A 24,143-nucleotide genomic window follows, 5' to 3' on the forward strand; every position below is an offset into this window, starting at 1 on the left:
ACAAGGGAGAGGAGCAGAACTGGAGATAACCCACCACGCAGTGATGGTGATAGATGTACAGCAGGAGGCAATGGGAATAAGCCGGACAGTTGCATTCCTATCCATCAAAGACGGAGAGACTGGCAACCCGCCGATGGCCAGCGATAGAACTTTAACATCTTTCACACATATGATAAATTGTCAGTGATGTAACTGTGCCAGACCTCAGTATGGTCATTGGAGTGATTGCCACTTTTGCAATGAATCATTAATAGCGCTTTCTGTGTCTTCCAGGGCCTTCACGCCTTCATGAGGAATCAGCAGAAATGGGAGAAAGCGATTCCTCCGAGGAGCTCATTCCTTCATAAGGCCATGCACCAGCGCTGATAACTCATGTTATAGTGATAACCTGTTAGCCAGATAGTTGAGTTGTCATCTGGTGATTCACCACACACAAGTGAGCATGAGCAGACAATGGTGGCAGGGGCAGCTGTGGAGAGTCTGCATCCTCTCCAAGCTCTGCTCAGCTGAACACAGATACTGAAACCCAGGGGCCATCGCTGAGAGGGAGAATGATAGAGGTACAGCAGCAACTTTGCGAGGTAATGGAAAAAGTGCCACACAGGCTCTCTACAATAGCGGAGAGGATGGAGGTGTCTAATTCCATCGCTAGTAGATTGGTGGCGCAGGTAATGCAAGAATGTCTGCGATGAAGAGAGCTACAGCCTCCATTGAGCTTCATGCACAGCTCTCAAATGAGCCCATTCAACGGCCATGTGGACCCTGGATGCCAACATGTCTGCTACCTTAAACAGGCAGACAGATACGTTAGCCGTGGTCTTACAACGCGGCACATCTGCTCATCAACCTGCTGACCAGCAAAATGGTGGGAGTGATGTTGTGCCAGCCCAGGAGAAGGATGATGGCGGAAGGGGACATGGAAGTGGGTCGCCACTCAAAACCCTCCCACGTCTCACCAGTTGCTCAACCAGTACCCACAATGCTGCCTCCTCTCACGGTGGTCAAGTCTGCAGCTGCACAGGTTCAGGTGGAGCAGTCTTTGATGGGGTCCTCACAGGCTCCAAAACCCAGAGGTCATAGGCCAAGAGCTTCTCAGCAGTCAGGGCAGGGATCTGAGCAAATTGCCAATACCTCTGCTGAAGCCATAGGGGAGACACCACATACAAGCGGTAGAAACAGAAAAGCTAAGCAATTGTAATTCACCAAGAGTGTTTGATGAGCTGTCATGTTATTAATTTACATAATGGCACATTAAATGTAATTATTATCATTGCCACTGCCACGTCTTGGCCACTATTCAGTCCCTTTTATGAATTCGTCCTTTCATGTGCTTCATCATTAATGCCAGGACATGATGCCACCCATTGGGCCCATGTGCAAGGCATATATGTGTGGTTGAAGGATGGTTGTTTTGTGCAAAGGGAAGGGAGGGCGTTGCTGGTGGTGGTGATGGTTGTGCCAAGTGGCCGGAGCATTTCAGAGTCTTCAATTTGCACATCTCATTATTAGAACCTATTAGAGACGAGGGAATCCCTGGCATCACAGGCAGCAATATGCACACCTGCTCTGGCAATGGGTTCCCACCCTTCATTTTCCTCCTCAGATATACTGTGAAATAGATCCATTGCACCCCCCATCCTGATGCTATCAGTTTGAGGGGCTCCATAATGTAGGTAAATTTGTCTGAACACAAGAATTCTCAGTCTCAACAAAGAAATCTCAGTCTAAACACAAAGAACTCCCAGCCAAAGGTTTGTCTGAGTGAACTGAGTGCCCTGCTGCAAAATACCTTATCTTTTATTGAGATGTATCAATCATTGGCTTAAAGGGCCAAATGAGTTTCAGCTGCAACTCACCTCTGATTCAATGGAATGTTGCAGAAGCCATGGGAGACATATTCAGGAGTAGTTAAATCTGTTTCTGTTGCAGAATCCACAAAAAGTTAAGTACCTAAAGTGTTTTAACTACCTGAATTGGCCCTTTAAATATCAGCCCGCTGCTATTAGATGGGGACTGGACTTTTAGGTTTCTGTTGTGCACCCGAATCCTAACGTGCCTGGGTTAAACCCAGAAGTGAGCGCTTTGGAGCCGGGATGTGGTTCCGCTCCAAAAAGCTGCTACTTTAACCTTCCACCCGCCCCAAACCCACCCGTTCTTGGGAGTTAAAATTACCCCGGTTAACTTCAACGTCAACTTACCCCCCACAAAAAACACAATTTCAGTGATTAGAGAGCCAGCGCTACAATGTTGCAGCCTTATTCCTGACCCACACTTCCCATGAGTGCAGCTTCCCATGGAAATATAGGATCAGTAATGTTATGCTAATGTATCGGTGAAATTAAAGCAAAGCAAATCAGGTGGAAGTTTTAGGGAGAATTTTAAAAAAGTGATATGAAGGGAAAAGTTAAAAACTTGTATCCTATTTTTACAAGCACTGTCTCACAGTTCTCTAGAAGTAGGTTTGAATTCCTAAAGTAATAACATTTACCAGCCGTCTCATACTAAGGAGAAGATCAATTTTGACGTTAAACTCACCAACCCGACCTAGGAACTTAAGCATAAAAAATGTACAGAATATTTCAAAACAAGACTTCCTATTCTGCAATATCTGAATACTTTCCATCTGCTCCACAGTGTTAATTGTATCCATATGATTTATATCAATTAATGTTAATTGTATTCAGATGGTGCATATCATTTTGGGACTCTCGTATTCATTTATATGAGAGCCTATCTAGGGTGTGGAGGGGTAATGTGGATCTCTGTGAATAAAGGGTTGGAAGCGACTGAAGACCAGGCTCTAGTATTCTATCCTTCACCAGCTGGCTATCCAATTTATTACACATGGTGATCAAAATGAAGATTTAAATACACTCCAAGTGATGAAGTGAGGAAACTATAACTCCATAAATTATAACATAACTATAAGATGCTTTCATAAATCATGGATCAGTCTAGGAGTGCGAATCTATTTTATTTTTAGTTGCTATATGTTCAGAAATATAACCTTTATCTAATCTGCAGTGTGAGCATTCTGAGGAAGAGAAGCTCGAGTTACGGAGCCCAGCTTCCACTGTAACCCAGTGATCAGGTGTTACTTTTTTTAGGTGTCAGCTGTGGCTCAGTGGTTGCACTCTTGCCTCTGACTCAAAAGGTTCTGGGTTTAAGTCCCACTTCAGAGATTTGAACCCATATTCTAGGCTGACACTCCAGTGTAGTACTGAGGGAGTGCTACACTGTCAGAGATGTCGTCTTTCTGATGAAATGTTAAACTGATGCCCCGTCTGCCATCTCAGGTGGATGTAAAAGATTCCATGGCACTATTTTGAAGAAGAGCAGGGGAGTTCTCCCTGGTGTCCTGACCAATATTTATTCCTCAACCAACACCACTAAGACAGATTACCTTATCATTATTACATTGCTGTGCTGATAATTTTCCTACATTTCAACAGTGACAATACTTCAAAAGTGCTTAATTGGCTGTAAAGCACTTTGAGGTCATGAAAGGCACTATATGAATGCAAGTTCTTCCTTTCTTTACTTTAGTAATGATGGCATTCAACTTGTGAGAAATGCGAAATAACTCACTGGTAGGACATCATTTCATCTTGTCTGTTGTGCAAGATCAAACCTCTGGGCAAACAATAGTTCGTATTAAAAGCCCATTCAAGCATTGCCTTGAACAACATAATGGTGACCTTTCATCAGTCAGATATTTTGCATATTTCACAAGTGAATTCCACTATCACTGCAAAACCAGTGATGCCAAATACGCAGCAGTAATTTAAGAATCAATTTATCACATTGACCTGATTTGAGTGCCTAAAAAAGCCGCATTTTTTATTTTTATTTTTCTGTCAAACTCTAAACTGTTGCGAATGTATAAGGAACTTAAACTAAATTCCTGCGTAATTTTAAGTTATTTTAAGGCTGGCATCAACACATTCATTTTATATGAATTTACACTTGCAATAACATAACACTCGCACCAAGGGATCCTCCCAGTTGTAAAACTTCCCCCAGTGGATAATAAACCATCCTTTTACCCATTCAGGGAAATCCAGCTCAGATGGTTGAGATGAATTAATTTTCATCAGTGCCCTAAATTTTTCCTTTCCTTCAAACTTCACTGAAGCTTCTAGTCGATTAAGACAGGCTCTTGTACCTGCAAATGAAAAACCAAAGTTCCTCCTTATACATACACAGGTATATCATTAAGATAATGGCCTGGAGCTTCCTCCTTGGGTGCAACACAGAAGTTAGACCTGAAACTGGACTGCAGTGTTGTGGTCATTTTGAAGGTGTCAAGTTATTCCTAAGTCGCCTCCTAATCTTATTAGAATATGTCCGCATTTAAAATGGGCGTAAATGGGCATAAATCGGTGGAAATCAGATAGGGGCCCATTGTTAATGCACATCAGGCACAGCATGTTTAAGAATCTGTAATCAGGGCAGCTTTTCAATTTTTAATGTGACTTATACTTTGCCATATAAATATATGAGAAGAAACAGAATATATAGTGCAAGTTTCAATAAGGATAATTTTTTTTTTAAATGCTCAAAAAATTGCAATTACAAGACCAGAAAAATGACTTTGTTTCCTACTACGCCTGAAAATCTGGTTGTAATGTTAAGACACCCACCCCCCAACGAAGCACAATTGGAGGATACTCGCATTTTAAAGTCAGAGACGTTGCCAGTTATGAAGGCATAGTTTGAGGAGACTTGGTCATATTGTAGTTACGCACATCACTCACTTACACCCCAAAATCTTTTAAGCCACATAATTTGTTTGTATCCAGATTACGGGCTGCAAGGTGGCGAGATCTGGCTGCCAAGCATCTGGAACACAAGACAACTCATCTATCTGCCTCATCTGGCTTTCAATGCGATATGTGTGGCTGTATATGTGCTCCAGAATTGGGTTCTTCTCTCATCAGTGCACCTACAACAACTGAGACTCAATCGTCGATTCCTTCATAAAGATGATTACTCCTGGCATATTGTACATTAAATTGAATTCTACTGCTGCTGGCTTCATTGAAGGAATGTGTTTTAAAATATTAGTGGTGCATCTCATATGTGCTGGTGATTCAGAGTTATGCTTTTTTATAAATGAAGTATTATACCATATAAGCACAATGTTTTATTATGTATGAGTCAATTGCCATGGTGTTGCACACAGGGAGTCAAGACCAAGTGTAACCTTCACCTTGAAGTGGGGTCAGCGGGTGAGGCATAATTGAACCAGGATGTACAGACATAATTCAGTCTCCATTTTGTTCTTACTTTTATATCATACTTTGATTTTATATTATTTATAGTTACACAACAAAACTTAGGGTAATTTGAAGAATTGGTTGGAGCTGATGGGGAAAGTCTCGATAATACAGGCTATGGATAAAGGAGATGCTAAACTAAGGTACCAGCACCACCATTATGTGGACATAGACATTTATAATGGAGAAAGTTGACACAAAAGTGTGACAAAAATATGACAACAGGAAGTGCATACAGTTGCAATATTTTTAATATTCTTGTGGCACTGCTCATCAACAAAAAAAAAGTGTCTTTTTTCCTTAACCATAGTACTGTGGAAACTGAGCTCCCGTCTGCCTGTTCTAATGATTCAGGTGGATATAAAAGGTCCCATAACATTATTGGTTCTCCTGGTATCCTGACCAACATTCTTCCTTTAAGCAACACTACCAAAAAATAGATTAACTGGTCATTGATCTCATTGCTGGTTGTTGGATATTATTGGTGCTGCCATATTTGTTTAATGATGATAGTTACTGAATTTCATAAGTAATTCATTGTATGTGAATGCTTTGAGATATTTTGATGTGTTAAGGTGGTAATTAAATATTTAACTATTTCTGTTTCTTTCCCACTGTGTTCGTCTTTCTGTCTTATTGTTCCTCTCTCACAGTCATACAACATTTTCATTGTGATGTCTGTACCCCTCTGTTTGTGCCACTATGGGGCCGAATTTTGGATGGCCGAGCGGGTGCATTGAGGGCAGGGGGGCTCTGAAAATGGTGGGATCCCGGAGTGGGTTCAGAGCCCAGCTCCAAGCTGCTCACTTCTGGGTTCCCCAATGACGTGTTCAGGTCCGTGCGCAGCTCCTGCATGCAAGACTCCCACCGCCAATTAAAGCCAGCAGGGTGGCAATTTAAATACTTACTTCGCTAGTTGAGGTACTTGACAGACCTCATTGACAGGAGATTTTGGCAGGGGTGCAATTTTGAAGGATCTTCAGTGCGTTTCCCGTGCTGTGGGAAACACTCCCTGTTGGAGCAGACGTGTTTCAGTCAGCAGCCAGTAAGAGATGCAAAGGATTATTTGACAGTTGGGGGGAACACCTCATTTATTGCAGCATGGCACTCTGTCACTTCAGACAAAGTTTTGGCTGCAACAACTTTGTCTTTCCACTCAAAATTATTAATTTATACCCTAAACTCTGCTGTGCAAACACATTTACCTACTTTGTGGACCCCCTCAAACTCACACTATCAGGATGGGGGGCGCCAAGCCTGCATTCATCACTTCATCCGAGGACGAGCAACATCACCGGCCTCGCCAGGCATGCCGTCCACCTCCGCCACGTGGAGCTCCACAACACAGTGCTGCACCACAGGCACCTGCCCAACAGCACGGAGGGCAACAACAGAGAGAGCGGCGTCGCAGGAGGGATTACCCTCGCCACATGGTCTACAGACCGAGGGTCAGCTTCCTGGACCTCTCTGAGGAGCAGTGTATATGGAGGCTCAGAGTCAGTTGCCAGGTAGTCGCAGACATATGCAGCCTCCTTCATGCCGAGCAGCTCCCGGCTGGCCCAAGCAGCATTTCCTTACCTGTCGCTGTCAAAGTCACCACTGCCCTCAACTTCTTCGCCTTCGGATCGTTCCAGGATGCCACCAGGGACATCACCGGGATCTCTCAGTCGTCTGCACACAAGTGCATAAGGCAGGTCACCAACGGCTTGTTTCACAGGGCCTCGCACTATATCAACTTCCCCATGGATGACCTCAGCCAGACGAAGAGGGCAGTGGGATTCCACGCTGTGGCTGGCTTCCCACGGGTGCAGGGTGTAATCGATTGCAGCCATATAGCAATACGAGCATCAACAGGAAGGGCTCCATCAACACTCAGCTCATCTGTGACCACCACAAGAGATTCCTTCACGTGTGCGCCAGATACCCTGGCAGCTGCCACGTGATGGAAGTCCAACATCCTGCCCCTCTTCCACGAATCAAACACCCACGGGGGCCGGTTCCTCGGGGACAAGGGATACCCCCTGCACATGTGGCTCATGACACCTCTGAGGAACCCCACCACCGAGCGACAGCGTCGATATAACGACAGCCACATCGCTACCAGGTCCACAATTGAACATGCTATAGGGCTGCTCGAGATGCGCTTCAGATGCCTTGATCATTCTGGGGGAGCACTTAAATACGCACCAGACAGAGTGGGATACATTATAGTCATCTGTTGTGCCCTGCACAACATGGCACAACAGAGACGGATGCCGCTGGAGGAGGTCCCATCCACAACTGCCACCCATATTGAGGAGGAGAAGGAGGACGAGGAGGAGGAGCAACCCATCAGCAGAACAGCGTCTCACCTGGCTGCTCGTGAGGCCAGGGAGTCACTGATATGTGAACTGTTCTCCTCAGACAGTGTGAAGAGTCCCTTCCTCACCAGCTGGACTCTGGACCAAAGGAAGGAGTGGCCAAACCAGCCCCCTCCCCCGCCCCCTAAACAAAATAGTCATGCAACTACACATACACCAAATGTAGAGTGACCCAACGGGTGGCATCAAGTGTGGGTATTCATGGTGAACCTCATGAAAGGGACTTATTGCACAAGTCAGTCAAGAATGGCCACGACGTGGCAGTAGTGGTGACAATAATAATACTAATAATGTGCCATCAACACAAATCAAATATAAATAAAAAACATGACAAACCTTCAAACACCCTTGTGCATCCCCTTTGTGCTCACAAAACCTTCGCCTTACGCTTACGAATACTTCTACGTGGTGCTTCCCCTGTGGCTGCAGCAGAGGTGGTGGCAGGTTGCTCTTGTTCATGCCCTGACTGATTAGATGCTTTGGGCCTTCGCCCTCTGGGTTTCGGTGCCCATGAGGGCATCTCCAAAGACTGCTCCACCTGCACCTGTGCAGAGGCAGACTCGACCACCTGGAGAGGAGGCAGCATTGCGGGTACTGGTTGAGAGGGGGGCAATGGGTGAGACGTGGGGGCGCTTTGCGTGGCGTCCCCACTTCCATGTCCCCTTTCGCCATCATCCCTCTCCTGGGCCAGGCCCACATCACTCCTACCACTCTGCTGGATGACAGTTTGGAGGACATGTGTGAAGCCTTGTAAGGCCAGTACTAGTGTATCTGCCTGCGTGATTAAGGCGGCAGAAAGTTACTCACCCTGAGTCTGAAGGGCCGTTATCAGGGCCTCAATGGACTCATTGGTGAGCCGTGCTTGAAGCTTCATGGAGGCTAGCCTTCCCTGCATCGCAGACATTTCCGCACTTACCCGCGACACTATCTCAGAGATGCCCTCACGTCCCTGTGACAGTATCTCATAGATTCCCTCCTGTACCTGTGCCACCATTCCACTCATGCAGGAGTTGGACTCCTCCATCCTCTGCGCGATTGTGGAGAGTGCGCATGGCACCTGTTCCAGCACCTCGCAAATGCGCTGCTGCATCTGTGTCCAACTGAGCAGAGCCTGGAGAAGAGTGCTCCCACCAACGCGGACTCTCTGCAACTGCCCTGCCACCAGTGTCTGCTCGTGCTCACATGTGTGTGGTGACTCACCATGTGCAACCCCAGCTAACTGAGGACATGGACCAACCGAGGTGTGTGATTCTGTGCTGGTGGATGGCTCGCTCAGATGTGCCGGTGCCACTCAGAGGCCGGCAGGTCCTCTGAGGAATCGCCCTCCATCGTCACAGCAGTCGCTGAAGGCCCTGTAAGAGAAAAGAATGCAATATTAAGCATGATGACAGATGTTGAGGTGTGGAAGATGGCAAGGCATGTTAACGTCATTTGCCATTGTGAGTGCTGAATGTTAAAGTTCCGTCACCAGCCGTTTGTCGGGTGGTTAGTCTCGGCATCCCCCACGGACAGGCACTCGAGGGTGCGGCTCACTTCGAGAGCCTCCTGCTGCGCGTCCGTGAGGACGACCTGATGTTGCGGCCCGCCTCCAGTTTTCGCCCTCTCCCATGCAATCTGGGCTCTCTTCTATAAGGGGAGAAAGTAGAGAGGCGTGAGTGAGGGATGGTGACGTGGCCAACCGCTGAATGCATTGGTTTGGGTGAAGCTGACCATGAAAGAGATGCATCAGAGAGTGAGTATGAGATAGAGCCATGACATTGTATGAGGATTGGGTTGAGTGGTAGTGGTGGGATGAGTACTGGGGAGATGAGTAAGTGCAGGTAATTTTTTTGGATGAGCTTTGAGCGGGTGTGAGGAGTGATGTGATAGAGTAGTGTTGGCATTGCAGAAGGAGTTGTGGGGTGGGGGTAGTGATGTGGAAGACAGGGTGTAGGGGAATGAGTAAGTGTACTCACTTTGGCTGACCTAGTTAGGTCATTGAAGCGCTTCCTGCACTGGATCCATGTGCGGGAGACGTTGCTGCTGCTGGTGACCTCCTCTGCCACCTCGAGCCATGCCTTCTTGGTGGCAGAGACAGGCCACTTCCTCCCATCTGCCAGGTAGAAAATCTCCCTCCTCCTCCTCACCCCATGCAGTATGACCTGGAGTGAGGCATCAGTAAATCTGGGAGCAGCCTTTCCCCTGGTCTGCTCCATGCTGCACTTTAGGTTGGTTGCTGCAGGAGCAGCATTGGAGAACTGCCCCTTTAAATAGGGCTCCTCCAGCTGACATCCTGTGATGCGGGTGCGCAGTCCGCCCGCTGCGCAGGTTGACGATGGGAAACCCGGAAGCCACGGTAAGTGCCTTGAATTTACCCGCGATCACGTGGGGAACGGACCGATTTCACTGGGTGGGTTACCCATGCGCCCAGTCGCGCCCCCCCGCTGCCATCCCGCCTCCCTGGTAATATAGGGGCCTATTTGTCTGCTTCCTTATACTCTTTTTGTTACTCCTTCATTCATTTTGCCTCCTCTTTCTTCTGTATTTCTCTTACTGTCTATGTATGGTGCCCTCACGTATTGTTTTTCTGGTGTTAAAGTTTAGAATACAAGCAAGACATTGACCATGAGATGTGGGTTGGAGGCAGAAACTAGAACGAGGTGGGGACAGACTGTGCAGCAGCTGGTATTAACATATACAAGTGATGGAGAAACTTGGGTGTTGGGACAGAGGGTTGAGGCCAGAGAGGAGTGATGAATCTGAGGTTGTCATGTGGGACAGAGTGGGAGGAGGCAGCGGGAAACTTGGAGGAAGTGGACGACCTAGCATTCATGCTGAGTTTTGCAAGCGGAGTGAGTGGCCTGGGATCTGGCAGCACTTATGGCAATAGAAGCTGGCAATATTCAGGTGATTGGGGCGTAGGAAGACTCTGATGGAGCTCAGAGCATTGGAGGGGGCTGGACCTATGAGCACTGTAGAGGGGAAGATCTGGCAGCATTTCATGAGTTTGTTGCCTAACAGCACTCAGGAGAAGAGGAGCCCACCACCACTTGAGGGGAAAGGACTGGGGCCTGATACCACTCAATAGGATCTTCAAGACTGGTTGTTTGGGAGCACTTATCAGATGGGGGAGTGAGGCCTTGGAGTATCCAGGGAGTGAGGCTGCAGTCTGGCTGCACTCGGGAGATAGCTTGACGGACTCTTGAATGTCTGTGGCCTTGCAACACTCAGATAAGAGCCTGCATAAACTCCTGACTTATTTATTTCCTTTAATCTCCACTACTAAAGGAAATTACTTTCTTTCAGTTGAAGAGTAAAATGATTTTCCTTCCCCTCCCATTGTCAGAGGCTCTAAAAGGTGATTAATCAAGCTCTGAGACTAGATAAACTCAACTAGAAAGCTCAGCTAAACAATGCTCATTCTTGAAATTGAGTGTGACTCCAGGCTCCAGAAAAAGGTACGGGTGATTGTGGAGGAAAGTTATTGCAAATGTTTATGAACAAAATAGGTATTTTTAAGTTTAGTTATCTCTTTGAGACTTATTTCATTTTATATGTATTTATTATATTAGAAATTAAATTTTTAGGCATATATCGTCAGTGCTTTGAAAACCAACACGGCTAAAGAAAGTAATTTATAAAATATTCTGAGCAATTTGATTACTTTTGTGATGGTTGGTGCATTTTTGATGTTTAGTATAAGTATTGATTGGTATCTTTTTTGGTAATTGCTGGCTCTTCACTAATAATTCTCCATCCGGTTTAGTTTTATTTGAGGCAATCTGCATTGTTCAGTAAATAGTAACTTGTTGTGAATTGTTGCATTTTTATAAATATGACTGAGCCAATCACTATTTTTGTCCAATGGAAACTTTTGAGGCGTGACTGAGATATTGAGATATAATGGACATTTGAGATGTTATGTTCATTTGAGGTTTAATAGATATTTGAGGTTTAATGGACATTTGAGGTGTGATTCTTCATGGACATATTTTAGATGCAAAACTTTTAATTATCTAGATTGGTGTAATTCTACCGATATAAGGAAAAGCTTTCTGGACAGTCCTCCATAGAAATAACTTCGATACTTTAATGATATTGGTTTTAACATCGATAAACATGTCAATAGCGAAGCAGCTTAAAGTGCAAATGACTATGAATGCAAGTCACAACATCAATTTCGTTCTCTAACATTATACCTTGTATAGGGTTCGGGAAATTGACATTTAATCACTGCAGTATTCAATAGAAGAGAGAGCATGTTATAATTGGTAATTAATATGTGAGTGCCATAATATTATAAATATGGTACAATAAAGAAAATATTTGGCCATAATGAAAGGCTTGGCAGCAAAGGAAGAAAATTGCGATGCTAAAACTGTAAGCGGAAGTAATCAAAAGCCAAACTAAAAATGCAAAACTATCTGCCTATTATCAAAATTCAATGTTATATGGGACTGTGTACTGCACTGTTTGGAATGTGGATGGCTGTAAGCACTCAGACACCTGTGAAGGCCTTAGAGATGGTGCAGAGGAGATTTACTAGAATGACACAAAGAGATGTGGAGAGTTATGTGGAGAGACTTGAAAAGCTGGGGTTTTTCTCCTCAGAGCAGAGAAGGTTAAGGGGAGATTTAACAGAGGTGTTCCAAATTATGAGCAGTTTTGATAGAGTAAATAAGGAGAAACTGTTTCCACTGAAGGGTAGTCGGTAACCAGAGGACACAGATTTAAGGTAATTGGCAAAACAACCAGAGGGAAGATGAGGAGAATTTTTTTATGCAGCGAGTTGTAATGATCTGGAATGCACTGCCTGAAAGGGTGATGGAAGTAGATTCAATAGCAACTTTCAAAAGGAAATTGGATAAATACTTTAAAAGGAAAAATTTGCAGGGTTGAGGGGAAAGAGCAGGGGAGTGGGACTATTTGGATAGCTCTTTCAAAGATCTAGCACAGGCACAATGGGCTGAATGGCCTTCTTCTAGGATCCTATCTCTCGCTCATATTTCATGTGTCAATCAAACCTCTCAACTGAGTAGCAATTTTGCAACAAACTGGCAGATCTCCTGTGGCATTGCTCGTACTGATTCAGAGGATGTGTTAAAGTGTGACTGCAGAATGACAGGAAATATGCGTGTCACACACAAGGACAGGAAGTACATGTGATGCTTACAAGAAGCATGCACTATATGGAAGATTTTTAATATTTTATAGATGTTGTTTTTTTATTTTCTGCTCATCAACTGCAGATTTTCAAGCCATTAATTTGCAGCAATTACATCACAACTAATCCTTCAACGAGGATATCATCATATTAGATGAACGGAATGTCAGCCATTGATGTCTGTTTGGCACTGTTACCAACAATAACAAAGAAGAATAAAATCAAAAATAAATCTGATGCCAGCTACACTGTTTACATTAGTTTTCAAAAAGGAATGATTTCCAGGCAGCAATCTGGTTAATAGAATCATAGAATCATAGAATGGTTACAGCACAGAAGGAAGCCATTCGGCCCATTGAGCCCATGCCAGCTCTCTGCAAGAGCAATCCAGTTACTCCCACCCCCCAAGATGTTTGGGTAATGTGGCTGTCATGATTGAACAGCTGCCATCATGTGTGACCTGTGAGTTGTGGGTGTGCGGCTTGCTACAGTGATAATGTGTGAGGGTGAGATGAAGTATCTGATTTGAAGAGTTGAATACTGATTGAAAGAGATTGTTGGTAGGTTCAGGTGACAATTTTAAAATTACTTGATCTTCACTCATTCAATTTTGGGCAACTTTGCTTTTCCTTTACTGTAACACATTTGAGTTTACTTAATCAAAGCGTCGTAGAGTAAATTTGCAAATTACACCCCCCCAGTGAGGAGGCATGGTTGAGAATCAGTGCTACAGTGTTGTAGCCCCATCACCAATCCACACTCCCTTTGAGCATGGGAACTTTATTACTGTGATATTATTGATTTTTTTTTGTATCACGTTGTATAAGCAGAAAGCAAACAACATGGTTACCCCAGGGAGGCACAAGTTGCTCTTGACCTTCAAGGGAGTTCAAGGGAGAATCATAAATTGAACCGGGTTCAACGAAGCAGTTTTGCATTTTTGCTTGATTAACTTTGGGGATCAGTAAATACTCATGTAGAATTTTCCTTATGGAGATTAAATAGGTAGAATGACTTCCATCATAGGATATATTGCACATGATATACGGTTAGTGTTGATGGAGTGAATGCCTTTTCTTGTCCCATGCTTTCTTCTGTTCTTTATGACATCATGTGGATGCCTTCATTACATCATTTTCTGTTAATCAATCCAGCCCATCCATTATTCTCTTTGTAACAGAACCATAATTTTTTCTCTAATTATAATTGTAAGCGTATAAATATTACACTTTAAGACTTTAAGTAACTAAAGAAGATAAATGATAAAATAAACGATAAAAGATAACAAAAAGACTCAAAAAGAACAAAAAGATTTTTTGAGGAGGTAACAAGGAGGGTCAGTGAGGGTAGTGCATTTGATGTAGTGTACATGGATTTTAGCAAGGCTTTTGACTAGGTTCCACATGGCAGACTGGTCAAAAAAGTACAACCCTATGGGACCCAAGGGAAAGTGGTATGTTGGATCCAAAATTGGCAGAAAGCAAAGGGTAATGGTCAACAGGTGCTTTTGTGACTGGAAGGCTGTTTCCAGTGGGGTTCCACAGGGTTCAATATTAGGTCCCTTGCTTTTTGTGGTATATATTAATGCTTTGGATTTAAATGTAAGGGGGCATGATTAAGAAGTTTGCAGATGATACAAAAATTGGCCATGTGGTTGATAGAGAGAAGGAAAGCCGTAGACTGCAGGAAGATATCAATGGGCTGGTCAGATGGGCAGAAAAGTGATAAATGGAATTCAATCCGGAAAAGTGTGAGGTAATGCATTTGGGGAAGGCAAATAAGGCAAGGGAATACACAATAAATGGGAAGATACTGAGAGGTGTAGAGTGTGGGACCTTGGAATGCATGTCCACAGTTCCCTGAAGGTAGCAGGACAGGTTGATAAGGTGGTTAAGAAGGCATACGGGATACTTTCCTTTATTAGCCAAGGCATAGAATATAAGAGCAGGGAGGTTATGCTAGAACTGTATAAAACATGGTTAGGCCACAGCTTGAGTACTGCGTACAGTTCTGGTCACCACATTACAGGAAGGATGTAATTGCACTAGAGAGGGTACAGAGGAGATTTTTGAGGATGTTGCCAGGGCTGGAGAATTTTAGCTGTGATGACAGATTGGAAAGGCTGGGGTTGTTTTCTTGGGAACAGAGGAGGCTGAGGGGTGATTTAATTGAGGTGTACAAAATTATAAAGGGCCTAGATAGAGTTGATAGGAAGGACGTATTTCCCTTAGCAGAGAGGTCAAAAACCAAGGGGCATAGATTTAAAGTGATTGGTAGGCGGGAGCTGAGCAAAATCTTTTTCACCCAGAGGGTGGTGGGTGTCTGGAACTCACTGTCTGAAAGGACGGTAGAGGCAGAAACTCTCATTACATAAAAAAGTACTTAGATGTGCACTAGAAGTGCCATAACCTACAATGCTACGGACCAAGTGCTGGAAAATGGAATTAGGCTGGGTGGCTCATTTTTGGCCGGCGTAGACACGGTGGGCCGAATGTCCTCTTTCTGTGCCGTAAATTTTCTATGATTCTATGATTCATAGTCCTGAAAATGTATCTGGAGACTTTTATCTATCTGATGCACCACAAATCTTAGACAGATCTCAGCACTTTTAGATTCATCCTTATGGAATAATTTGGGTTATTAGTACCACACAAATTGGTATTGAAATTGGAAACTCCCAATGATCAGCACATATACATGGGCCATCATAATAGTATTGCTCAAATGGAATTTTTTAAATAAGAGGTGAGGCTGTGGAATTCAATTCTATTATTAGTGGTTGAGGCAAAAACTATGTCAGTATTCAAGACTTGATTGGATAGGTGGATGAAGCAAAAGCAATTGAAGGAATATGGGAACAGAACGTGATTGGAGCTATTTGCTTACATGGAGTTTAAACACTGATATGGACTGGCTGGGCCAAATGGCCTCTTTCCGTCTTTTAACTTCAATATATTTTATGTAAGACATGACTTATAGCTTAATACCATTCAACATTAGCCCATAAATTGCTCCGAGCAGCGAATGAACGGCACTCGCTGCTCCATAGATTTATACTCACCCACGTCTTTACTACGGACACGTCCTCTAATAGGAAGCTGAGAAGAGCCCAGCTTTAACTCCAGAGAAGCCAGGACCAGTGGAAGAAGTGAGAGGATCGATCTCCTCCCTCGACCAATCAGATTGCAGCCTCCTTGAAAACCCGCGAAAAGTCAAAACCTTGAAGTGCAAGCCATAACGTAAAAAACCAGGAAGTGAAAGGTACAAGAATAAAATCAACTGTAAAAACAGTTATAGACAGCATAAAAAAGTAAGAAATAATTAAATTAAATAAAAGAGACAGAAGGAAAATTAATTTTAAAAAATAATTTTTTTAATGACCAAATCTATTAAAATAAGGAGTAATGAGATTCCACATTTTTTAAAATTAATTTTTAGTTGTTTGGCAGTCATTATGACTTACCACACTGTAAAACTTAGTTTAGACCTGGTATTTTTAACTGTAGCTGTGGCGATATTAGTTAGTTTCCAGCTGGGCAGAAGAGCAAGTTGGCGCTGGTCCGTTGATTCTGTTGATTGCAGCCGGAGATATCCCTTTAAGGCGAACCTATCAGATCACTGGTGAACCAGGAAGAACAAGTTTTGGATTTCCGTGTTTGTCTGCCCATCTGCGAATGCCAGAACTTGCTCTTTCATTTGACCACTAACAACAGTGAGTGCTGTTGAGCTCACCGTTCTTTTTAAAGCAATTTCTGGCCCATTATGTTGAAAATGGTACTTAGCATATGGAATGATGTTGTGTTGAAGGTTAAATCAAAATCTAAGCTTTGCTTGAGTAACAATTTAACTTCCAGATGAAAGGCAGGGGATAGATCCAAAGTTGTGTCTGTCTCCTGCTGATCTATTATTTAGGTTCTGATACTTGTCAAGTCTTCAATGCTCTGACTGAAGTGCTTCTAGTGTGGTTTGTTATGAATGTGTGGATTGCAAATAGATGCTTCATCGTTTGTTGTACATGAAGGTAGGATGAAAGGCTGGTATACATAAAGCTACATTACTGGGTAGCAAGGGTAGATCTCCATTCCCCAAAAGCATGAAACTTTGGGAGGGATGGAGGTCTAAGAGGAGAGTGAGGCTTGTCACACTCAATCTTACTTTTGTTTCCCCAATGCACCTTTAGTCGGTCAGAATCCTGTTTTAGCAAATTTCAGATATGGAAATATAGGTAGAAAGGTATATGTAAATATATATCAATGGTTTGAAGGTAAATTCAACATTTATGTGAGAACTTGAAATCATGAGACGATGCATGATTATCTTTGCAGGGACATTATGTTCTGGAACATCTAAAGAAGAGACTTACATGTCAACTGTAGTGTCACTGCAAAGTGGTTTCACTTTGCACAGATGCTACAGCAACAGTGTAAATATAACCTGAGCTGATTCTGGAGTGAAGTGGAGTGCGACTGCCTAGAGGGCACAGTCTCATTGTTTCATTCTGTAATCAGATTGGGCCCTGACACTAGATTTTCACTACACAGGTTTAGTAGTTTGCCCTTTGCATCAATGTCAAACTTGTTGTAAAAATGTATCCTTAAAAGGCTACAGAATCAATTAGTTACATAAATGCTGACAAAACATCATGACTTGACAGATAGAACTAACAGAAATGGTAATGTTTATTTTCCAGATTTGGAACCATGAACATAAACCAACACAAATAACAGCACTGTGTTGTTTTATGGATTTCTAGTGCTTTCCCACTGCTCATATATTTTTATTGCATTGGTTTTGCATCATTTCCTTATATAGTTTACAACTGTTGGATGATGATAAGGGGTAGCGTATAAGTGTTCCCTCTGTCAACACCACATTAAAAATATTGGTTCAGTACTATAATCATTAAAACTACAGCATCTAAACAACATGATCTCATATCATCAGGAGGCTTTAAAAGGAATTTGTTTGTGGGAATATTTTCCTTTACAATGCTTACAATATTTTTAGTTTTGTTGATTATTCATGACCAGCAGCTGAGAACTCAGAATTCGTATTATTCTTGGCATATGTTCTAAATGATATGACCCATCCAATGTAGCATTTTCTTGGACGGAGATTACTAATGGTTTAATGGCTAAAAGGAATAAAGGGGACAATGGTAGTTATCTTGGACATGTGTTATTAAAAAAGAAATAGAGAGGTGTATTCATTACAAAGAATTGAGGCAAGTGTAGTTAAAACGAAACTCAGCCATATGGGTTGGATTTGCTCTTTGCAATATTAGTAAGGATTGGGTAATGTGTTTGTATGAAATTCCTTTGTCTGCCATTTCAACAAAGGCGTTAACCCTTTTAGTATAATCTTGTTATTGTGAAAGAGGAAATTTTTACCAACGTGTTAATGCCTCAGTTATTAATATCACAGAGCATAATTTCAGCCTGATAGTTTCTCACATGTACACACGTTTGACCTGATCAGTTTTTGAAAGTGTAACATTTCTATCAATCACTGCGCCTAATTAGACAGCTTTTTTAAACAAAATTGATCTGCTTAACTTGCTTGTGCAATACTGTTATCAAGTCTATTACCTTCTTTTGTATTTTGTGTTTAATAAATATATATATAAAGGTGATAGCTATTACACTAATACTTTTCTCTGACTTTGTTGTGGGACTGTTCCCATTGTATTTGACATTTAACCTTTCTTAAATGTTGTATTAAATGTTTCAGTACAGCCAATAATCACACTCAAAACTCTGTATATGTACTTTGCATAGCCAACTCATTGCCCTAGTGATATGGCCTTGATAACATCTAAACCTCAGGGACTCAGTAAGTACCGTTGATCGTTGATTGAAGTTTATTCTACTTTATTACTTGTGGCATAGATAATGTACTCTTAAAGATTTTTTTATAAATCCTGTTCTGTTGAAATGGATTATTTTCGATACAAGATTTGATAACCTATCTTAAATCTATCATTTAATCTCACATAAACTGTAAGAACATCACAGATATGTCATATGACACAATGGCACATATGAAGCATGACCAGCAATTTACCTGCCCTGTCTCCTGTCTTGGCATACTGCTGTCAAGAACATATAAGTAGCAGTTCACTCATTCCTGCTATATTCTCTTTTAATCTATTAGTGGTCCTTTTTTGTTCCTTGCCTTTCTAACTATTTAAGTTTAACAAGGGATTGTGACTTCCTCATCGAAAGAAAACAGTACACCTCAATAAATCTCAACAAGAAACACATGACGGTGCCAGTTGACTTTGACCTTTTGCTTCAATCTGATCCTTGATCCTTTGTTGTTTAGCTTCCATTTTATTGTCTTCAAATTTATATTATCGGTACACAGGAACAGGAGTAGGCCATTCAGCCCCTGGAGCCTGTTCCGCCATTCATGGCTGATCTGTATCTCAACTCCGTTGACCCACCTTTGATCCACATCCCTTGGTACTCTTACCTAATCAAAATCTGTTGATCTCAGACATGAAAATTTCAATTGACCCAGCAACCGCAGCATTTTGGAGGAGACAATTCTACATTTTCACAACCCTTTGCGTGAAAAAATGCTTCCTGATTTCATTCCTGAATGGCCTAGCTCTAATTTTAAGATAGTGTCCCCTTGTTCTGGGTTCTTCTATCAGAAGAAAAAGCTTCTCGATGCTATCAAATCATTTTATCATTTTAAACTGCTCGATCTGATCACCTCTCAACCATTTAAACACAAGGGAATACAACCTGTTCTCATTGATTAAGCCTTTAAGCGCCAGTATTTATTTGATATACAACAAGGTAAACAAGAGTGCAAAGTATTGAACCGCTTACATTGAAACATATAGGTAGAATTAGTGACCCCCGCACTTCTAGCAGGAAACCTGGCTCGAAAGAAGCAAGGGTCAGTCAGAGGGATGAAACACTGTGCCATACTCTCTCATGTGCTCCTTTCGAACATGGCACCTTACTGGGACCATAAGAGTGCTGGATAGAAGTAGTTATGATCAACTGAATCTAGAATTTTCCCCAGCTGGTATTTTGTCCTTCTACTCTTTCAGGGACTTCCATTGACAATAAATTCTAACATCTGATAATCTGAATGATTTTCCAGTTCATCTATAATGTCGAATAAAATCAATTGCTGGCTTTGGAAAACAGATTTTGATCATTTTAAGAGATAGTTTAATAAGTTTCCACTATATTTACAGGTGGTTCCCTGGAGTCTGCAATATTTATAGGGGATAACCAGGAGTGTTTCAATATTTAAAGGCAGTCACCCAAAATGAGTCAATATTTGCAATATTTAAAAGCGTTCCAATTTTTGCAGGGGCTCCTTGAGATAAGCTAACTCAGCTTCTTATTAAAATATAGTTTCACAAACCATTAGTCCTTTCCTTAACTTTCTATAGATCATATTGTTGCAGAAAGTTAAGGAAAGGACTAATGGTTTGAGAAACCATGAAACTGATTTAAGCTCTGGGCAGGTTTTGGGTGGATGGGTAGTGAGGTGATTTGATCCAGATATGAGGCCCACGTTATTTTAAATCTCGGGCTTCAGCTAAATCCCATCAGCCGATTTCCCACCATTCTGGGCTGGAAGTCGGTGAGAAGTAGGCAGGAAGTCACACGGCCTGGAGGCCAGCCACCAACACAAGGTAAATTGCAGGATTCATGCTGGAAAAATGGCCGGGTCCTAAAGGTCACACATTCGGGAAAGGGGGAGGGGAGGAGTTCATTGCAAAGGAGGCCTAAGCTTTCCAATGTTGGGCCCGGATGAGCATTCCTGCTCTTCCTTGCCACACTAGGAAAGTAAAAAAAATTTCTGGCCCCAGATCCTCTTCTCACTCAGGCCACCAATTAAAATTGCAATCGGGTACCCATGATATCATTGGGACCCGACATGCACGTGCAAAGAAGGACCCCACCAGCTTTGGGCAGGTGCCCTTGCTGCCTGCTCAGGTTGAAATTCGGAAAGCTGGGATCCCGGAGGCTTTGCGGCATTGAACTAATTAGGTCAATTTTAACTGCCCACCTGTCCGGTTTCTGCCGGGTGGGTAGGGCTAAATATATTTCAATAAGATTGTGGCCCAGATTTTGCTGGAGCTTGGCATCACACAACATGCCCTGTTAGTTAGACTTTTTGCCTCACCTTTGAGCTCAAAAATGTTTTGCCCTATAAGTTGCTGGAAGTGCGAGCTGATAACAGCGGGGCATCTTGAACCTTGGTGAACGACAGGACCAACAGTTTATCTCCTTAACCAATGAGATTTAAGGATTGAGAAAGAAACAGAGGAACGATGGAGAAGAAAATAGTCAATTAAGTCAAATTAGGTACAGAAAGAGAAATAAAAAGAGGGAAAGGAAGATTGGATTAAGAGAGAGAGAAAAAAAAGGGACTGAAAGGAAAAGTGAGAAAAAAATATTAAAAAAATAAAATGTAAAATTTTTAAAATCTCCAACAACAATTTACAGCCTGTAGGAATGAGACGCCAAAGTCTCAATTTTTCCTTTTCTGGGTTGGAGTGGTTGAGTGGCATTGCAGGAACATAAATCTCATAATTAAATAGATACTTACACTGTTAAGTACGAGCCCTAACTTTTTGTGGTGAGTTTAATTGGCAATTAATGTGCAAATTCAGTAATTTCTTGAAACTCATGGGGAGGCTGAGGGCGAGCTGCCGTTTACGCGAGGCTAACAGCAGAGCTGTGCAAATCGTTCAGCGACTAGTGGCGATTTGCAATTCACAGGGTATCTCTTCTTCACCACAAGTTGCTATTAACACATTAATAATGGCGTGCGCATTAAACTCACCGTTATTTTGGCAGCAAAATCTGGGCCATTATGAGCAATCTGAACCGATATTATCTACTCCTTCAGATTCTCCAAGTTTTGGACGAAGGTATCAGCAGTGGCACAGAGGTAGCCTCTCAGCTTTGAGTTAGTAGGTTGTGGGTTCAAGTCCCGCTCTAGGGACTTGTGTACTAAATCTAGGCTGACACTTTAGTACTGCACTGTTGGAGAGGCATTTCCCTACAGTATAACAATTACTGCACTTCAAAAGTACTTAATTGGCTGGGAAGCACTTTGGGATGTCATGAACAGCACTATATAAATTCAGCACAGGCTTGATGGGCCAAATGGCCATTATCTGTTATGATTCTATGAAGTTCATTCTTTCTACATAGTTGTAAAAGAAAATCATTCATACAATGCTACAAAACAAATTATAAAGATACAGGTAAGTGTAAATGTTCCAACTGTGTGCTCCACAGAGTCTTGCTTATTGGGAAAAGGAGATGGGTACAATGTGAAAATTTACACTTTTGTTCATCAAAACAATGCATGAAATTCTTTAGAACACACAAATAACAATAAAGAAATAAAATATTATTAGGTTATTTGAATAATCATGGTACTACGCACAATAAAATAAAATGTCCCATGTTGCTATGACTTTGATGATGCAATCAGAGCTGGATATAGTCCAGAAGTCAATTCGATGACTAGCATTCTTGCTGGAAAAAAAGTATACTGCCAGTTACAGAAAATTTAAACAGAAATGCGTCTTCTTACCTTGCCCATTGTTGTACTAATAAAGAAAAAAACAGATTGTCAGAAATATAATGACCAACTGCTCTCAAATATTGTGGTGAAGTCTGTAATTTCTCCCTTCATGGTTCTTTGGTTCCATTGTTGGCTACAAGATGGCTGTTTTGGCTAGGTATCCCACATATTCTCTGATATTTCTAGATGAACTAATAGTATTCTCCTCAGGAATTAAAAATATTCTTTTTTCCCTAGGAATTAAGCCTGAAAATTTCTCTTTCATTTTGTAATAATTCTTCATGTTACAATAAGCTTCATTTTAAAGCCATTTCACATTTATTTAGCAATCTACCAGAAAATGGAACAGGCTGCTGATTTGAACTATGTTAATCATTGTATGATCAAATTTGATATTATATAATAATATCCTAAACTTTAGATGAGCAAAGTTTGAGTCTAGGAGTCCCTTGGTGAATTAAATGGGAGGCTCTCCCATAATGCATATCAGACAAAAAAGGAAATGCGTTTAAAACCAATTTATGGAATGTAAGAGATTTATATTAATATGAAAAAAGAAGAAAAGGAACAAGATTTCAATAGAGTAGAGTCAAAATATAGTAGATAGAAAGGATCAGAAAGTAATGAGGATTAGGAGTCACACCAAAGTCTATAGGGAATATCTAAAGTGAATTTTAGAAAAGGTAAGAGGAAAATAAAGAGGTAGATTGTAGCAAGAAAAGTCTAAAGAAACAGGGAAAGAGCAGGGAAATGGATTACAGTAGATTGCTATGGTTGAAGAGCTTATACCAGGAAAGACAGGATTGGCCGAATAATGTCCTTCTGTGCCACACTATGAGTCTATGAAATCTTTTGGCTATCTTAATAATAGATTATGCATTAAAGAGATGACAGGTTCTTTAAATGAGAGGCTGGGTAGAACTGTTGTAGAGGATCAGGAAATAATAGATATGTTGAATAAATTATTAACACCAGTCTCTGGGCTATATTTTCCTTCATATGTTAATTTTAATGAAAATTTAGTGTAAAGAGGGAAACACTGCTTTATATTCAAGTATGCTTTTTTCAAAGAAAATATAGCTCTTCATGAATTAAATCTGTGAAGAAATTCCTGTCAAATTGTCTCAGGAATCCATTACATGTGGAGATCGGAGGAGTATGCCTAAGATGGTCCCAGATTTACAGTTCTAAGCAATGAGGAGAGGCTCATACAACTGAACTATTTACATGTTGCAGAAAAGATTGAGAGAGGATATAATACAGGTTTTATAAACACCAATAGAGTGAAGAATCAAAAAGAAAGAACTTGCATTTATATAGCGCCTATCATGTCGTCAGGATGTCAGCATTTCACAACCAATTACATACTTTTGAAGTGTAGTCACTGTTGATTGTAGACAAACGCAACAGCCAATTTGTGCATATAAAAGGACCCACAAATAACAATCAGATAAATGACCAGATAATCTGTATTTTAGTGGTTTTGGTTGAGGAATAAGTGTTAGCCAGGACATTGGGTGAATTCCTCTGTTCTTCAAATACTTACATGGGGTTTTTTACATCCACAGGAAGGTGGAACCTTGGTTTAATGTCTCATTCAAAAGACAGCACCTTTGACAGTCATACTCCCTCAATACTGTAATGAAGTGTCAACCTAGATTATTTACTCCATTCTCTACAGTGTGGCTTGAACCCACGACCTTCTGACTCAGAAGCAAAAATGCTGCCACTGAGCCAGGTCTGACAACTAATAAATAATATAAGGACATAATGATACATACGTACTTC

This window comes from Heptranchias perlo, chromosome 6, assembly GCF_035084215.1.
Source record: "Heptranchias perlo isolate sHepPer1 chromosome 6, sHepPer1.hap1, whole genome shotgun sequence".
Lineage (NCBI taxonomy): Eukaryota > Metazoa > Chordata > Chondrichthyes > Hexanchiformes > Hexanchidae > Heptranchias > Heptranchias perlo.